Raw genomic sequence first — 6,000 nt, forward strand, 5'->3', positions numbered from 1 at the left:
AAAAATATCTACTAAGTAGGAGTTTCTTAGATAAATCTTAATTTCCTAACACTCCTCCTTGAGATTTTTCATTGAAACTCCCTGCAACAACCTTTGAAACTCAAACTTATTGATGGAAAGAGCCTTGGTTAGAATATCGGCTTGTTGTTCTTCACTTCTGCAATGCACCACCTTAACTTCCCCATTCTTCTCGGCATCTCGCAAAGCATGGAATCTGATGTTGATATGCTTCGTCCTTCCATGTTGCACTAGATTTTTAGCCATAGCAATGGCTGATTTATTGTCTACATAGATCACTGTTGGTTCTTTTGGCAAAAGATCCAATTCAAAAAAGATTTTTCTCAACCAAATTCCTTGATTTGTAGCAGATGCAGCAGCCACATACTCGGCTTCTACTGAAGATTGAGCTACGATATCTTGCTTCTTTGTCCTCCAAGAAAAAATCCCTGAACCAAATGAAAAGGAGTAACCAGATGTACTTTTGTAATCTTCCACACATCCACCCCAATCGCTATCTGAATAGCCAATAAGAGATCTATTCTCCACACTTCTATACCAAATGCCATAATCAGTTGTCCCTCTAATATACCTCAACACCTTTTTAGCAGCTCCAAGATGCTTGGTTCTAGGACATTGCATATATCGGGACAATAGACTAGCTGCAAATATCACATCTGGCCTAGTAGCAGTCAGATATAACACGCTTCCAATAAGACTCCTATAAAGTTTTGAATCTGCCCGTTCTTCTCCATCATGCTTCATTAACTTTTCATTCACAACAAGTGGAGTTGCAACAGGTTTGCACTTATCAAGCTTGAAATTTTTTAAGAGATTCAGGGCATACCTCTTTTGGAACAAGAAAATTCCTTCAGAAGATTGAGAAATTTCTATTCCCAAGAAGAACTTCATCTCCCCTAGATCAAACATTTCAAAAACTTTTAGCATCGCATTTTTAACTTCTTGAACCGCAAGAGAATCTTCACCTGTGATCATCAAATCATCAACATAAACGAATATCACAATTAACTTTCCATTAGCTTGCCTTTTGAAGTATAAAGTAGGCTCATTTAGGCTTCGGTTGAAGCCTTGAGACAGCAAATGAGTATCCAACCTACTGTACCAAGCTCTTGGAGCTTGTTTAAGACCGTAGAGATCCTTTTTAAGCTTATACACTTTGTCTTCTTCACCTGCAATTATAAAACCTTCAGGTTGTTCAACATAAATATCTTCTTCAAGAAATCCATTTAGAAATGCATATTTGACATCTAAATGATAGATTTTCCACTTGTACTGTGCTGCAAGAGCAATTAAAAATCTTACTGTCTCATGCCTCGCAACAGGTGCAAACATATCTCCAAAGTCTACTCTAGGCTGCTGGGAATAACCTTTAACTACGAGCCTGGCTTTATGTTTGAAGATGGATCCATCTGGATTGAACTTCGTTCTATAGACCCATTTAACACCAATAATATTCTTTTGTTCGGGCCTATCAACCAGCTCCCACGTATCATTTTTATTAATCATGGAAAGCTCCTCCTCCATTGCGGAAATCCAAGCTTCATGACTTGCTGCTTCTTCAAAGGAAGATGGTTCCACAAGAGCAAAATTGCATTGCTCATAAACTTCAGCTAGTGACCTGGTCTTCAAAACTGGAGAATCAGTTGTCAATTTAACATTTGAAAGGTGTCCTACTCCAGTAATAAGACTGGAAGAAATATCACTCGTCTATAGATTTTGATCTGCAACTGAAGTGCTCCCATCTTGGTTCTTCACAACAATCTCTCGATCCCAATCATAGTAGCTAGACTCGTCCACCCCAAGATCTATACTGATAAGAACCTTTTTCGTACGAACATTATACATTTTGTACCCTTTTGCAGCTGTGCTATATCCCAATAGATTACAAAGTTCTGCCTTGTTATCCAATTTTCCTCTTTTAGCATCTGGAACATGTGCATAACATACTGAACCAAAGACTTTTAAGTGTCTAGCAGACAGCTTTATAATCCTCCATGCTTCAAATGGTGTCATGTCTTGGAGTGATCTAGTTGGTAACCTGTTCAGCAAATAGACTGCAGTATTGGCTGCCTCAGCCCAAAAATATTTAGGCATCTTCTTTTCTGCCAGCATGCATCTTGCCATTTCTATCACTGTTCTATTCTTCCTCTCAGAAACCCCATTTTGTTCTGGAGTGTAGCTTACAGTGAATTGTTGTTGAATACCTAAGTCTTTACAATACTTGCTGAACTGATGTGAAGTATATTCAGTTCCATTATCTGACCTGATATACTTCAACCGGCAACCACTCTTCTTTTCTACCATAGCCTTGAATTCTTTGAAAATAGAGAACACCTGAACTTTGCTACTTAGAAAAAAGACCCATGTCATTCGAGTAAGGTCATCTATAAAGAGAATAAAATATTTATTCCTACTCAAAGAAGACGTCCTCATCGGTCCACATATATCTGTATGAACCAACTCTAGCTTTTCCTTCGCCCTCCAAAGACTTCCTTTAGGAAAGGATCGTCTATGCAATTTACCAAATTGACATGACTCACAAACATCTAGGCACATGTCAATTTTGGGTACATCAAGCACCATATCCTTGGATTGCATATACACCAATGAACTAAGGTTGTAATGATCGAATCTTTTGTGCCAAAGCCAAGTATCACTCATTTCAACATTGAAAGAGCAACTTTCAGCAGAATAGCATGAAATTGGAAAGGAATTGCCAATCATGCTAATTTTAGCTACTTCACAACCTTTAGGATCATAAATGACATATTTTTTATCCTTAAAAGTAAGTAAGTAATTATTATGAAGTAACTGAGCAACACTCAACAAGTTTTGAGTTAAGCTTGGCACATAAAGAACATCATTTATGATTTTCATACCTTCATCCGCAGGAAATTTTATGGACCCTCTACCTTGAGCTTGCACCAGTGCACCATTTCCAAGCTTCACTTTGGTACTATCAGACCTGTCCAAGCTAACAAATAGATTTTCATCAATCGCCACATGCCTTGTGCACGCACTATCGACATACCAATTGCATCGATCAATATGTGATGTGTGCGAAGCCATAAATACCTCCTCCTCTATTTTTTTAACTTGTTGATCTTCCGCAAAATTTACTCGTTGGGAAGACTGGCCACTTTGAGTTTGCTTTTGACTGCAATACTTCTCAATGTGCCCATATTTCTTGCAATATCTGTATTGAATAGGGGACATCTTGGACTTCTGCCAACAATTCTTCTCCAAGTGGTTTGTCTTCTTATAAATATCACAAGGTAAAAATTTACCTCTCCTCGACGATTCACCTTGGTATCCACCAGATTTCACTTCTCTAGAGTGGTCTAAAGAGACTTTTTTTCTTTCTTTTGTTGCCTGAATTTATGCCTTACTTGGAAGGAATCTTCAACTGTCCCTTCACTTCTCATGGTTACCTGTTGCTCTTGGATTTGCAATTTAGAGATCAGCTCAGCTATTGAAAGAGTAGTCAAGTCACAAGACTCTTCAATAGCTGAGATTTTTGATTCAAACTTGTCCGGAAGGCTGACCATGATCTTCTCTACAACCTTCTGGTCTAGAAAGTTTTCACCAAGTATCCTTATTTGGTTCACAATATCCATCAGTTTGGAAGAGTATTCTTTCACACTATCCGAATCTTTCATCTTCAAGAGCTCAAACTCTCTCTTCAAAGCTAAGACCTTAACGGACTTAACTCTGTTGCTGCCTTCAAAATCCTCCTTTAGCTTATCCCAGGCTTCTTTGGCTGTTTCACAAGCCATAATCCTTGCAAACATCACTTCCGTAAGGCTGAGCTCTTGGAGATTTTGTCACCAACTCATCATACTTTTTTATATCATTGAGAGTTGGGTTGTCTCTCAATGGCTGGACAACAAGTTCTCCTCTCTCAATGACATCCCACAAGTTGAGAGTCTTCAAATAGGCCTTCATTTTTATGGCCCAAATATGATAATTATCGCTAGAAAAAATTGGAGGACCCGTCATTGGTTGATTTTCTGGTGCCATGTTTTCTAGCATACAAATCCAAGAAAAAAGCTTTTAAAAAAAGATTAGCCAATCAACAAAAAAACAAATTTAGATCCCGTAACAAATGGGCTGATACCATGTTACAAGAAGGGGAAGAAGGATTAGAAAACAGAAAATTGAAGCAATGAATAAAATGTAGCTGTAAATTGCTACACACTGCAGGGAAGAAGAAGAGAAAGTTGAAATATTTTTAAGTATTCTTCTTATTTCAAGATATTCATTTCATAGGCTACACATACACATATATAGTGTGTGTACGAGGACTACAAACCACAAAACAAGCAGAAAAAAAAACACACAATACATAAGTGGCCAGCTAACCACCACTCTTTGTGGCCAACTAACCACCACTCTTTGTGGCCAATTAACCACCACTTATTGTGACCAGCACTTAGTTTTAAATAAAAGACTTGGTTACTACATAAAAATATCTACTAAGTAGGAGTTTCTTAGATAAATTTTAATTTCCTAACAGAGGTAATACTCCCAATTCTCGAGCCATTCATCAACTTAAGCTTCAAAGCAAGCATCATAACATCAAATCGTCTCAATAACTATTTCGACCTAAGATTTCGTCCCATCCATACATGATTACACAATAAGTTCTCAATCAAACTAAGTCTAAAGAAGAGTAAGCCATAATCTACCTCAATGTCGATCGCAAGCCCACACGATCAAGCAATGACCTCCTCCTTCTGAATTAACGAGTCCATCCATACCCATATTACAATATAAAAGTTTGGGTCAAACATGGTCCAAAAGTCAACTCTCAAAAATCCGGTGACAAAACTGGAAAATTCTTTCAAAATTAATTTACCCATAAGCTAAGGAACTCAAGTTAAAATTTTCAAAACTTGGAGAAAAAGCCCCAAAAGCTCATTTCTAATATGCAGTAATTCAATAAAATTAACGAGAGATCATTGGAAATCACCAAAATGAAGGTTAGAAACTTAACCCCTTTTGAAATTTAATAGATCACACAATTTGATACGACACATTAAAGTATAAAAATGAATCAAGATTTTTTCGATAAAATACCTATATTCAAGATGTATAGTATACATTGTATCAAAAAAAGGGAAAAATGAACACAAATACATTAATAAGAACAATACACTTCTTCTTCTGATGGCCTTTCATCTAAACTTTTATCAGAAAAGGGTGCACCTTGTGTAACCCTCTTTGTAATATTATTACCCGCCACTATAATAACAAACACAAGCTTCGATGGAAATATTTGATGGAGCAGATACAATTTTACAAAATACAATTTAAAAAAGGTGACCAAATATTGATATGTATTTGTAGTTACCCGATGAAGAAAAAAAATACAATTTAGAGGTAAAACATGCAATTGATTGTGATCTGCAAAATAACAGCCTTGAATTTGGAAGAGAGAAGATTGAAAAGGCAATTTCTTTAGTGTACACATTAATATTATCATTAATATTGAAAAATAATGTGAATACAACATCTCTTGTCAAAATTTTTAAAGAGTTGTTTGGAAAGTATGAGTATAGTCCCAGAATTGAAGTCCTAATTCTCATTGAATTAGCCTAACAAAAAGTCCTAACATGTGATGTGAAACTAACAACTAATCAAAATGTTTCCTACTTTCAATTCAACTTTGGAAAATTATTTCCAACGACGAAAGATATAGTGCCCCTTAGCTATTATCTGACCCACGTGTCCCTAATAACAATATTACGTACAAACTAGTTAACTGCCTAACTAACAATATTGCTAACTAACTATTGCTAATTGCGACTGATTGGTAGATATAATAATTGAGTATGCTAAGTACGGGCGGAGTTAGTAGCTTGCATGTGGTTAGGTTAACCCAATAGATTTTGCTTAAATAATACATTTGTATTAATAAATATATTAAATTTGTATAAATATTAAATTTAAAATCTAGTTATTATCACTTAGAATCATCAT

The sequence above is a fragment of the Solanum dulcamara genome, chromosome 12 (genome assembly GCF_947179165.1).
Source record: "Solanum dulcamara chromosome 12, daSolDulc1.2, whole genome shotgun sequence".
Taxonomy (NCBI): Eukaryota; Viridiplantae; Streptophyta; class Magnoliopsida; order Solanales; family Solanaceae; genus Solanum; species Solanum dulcamara.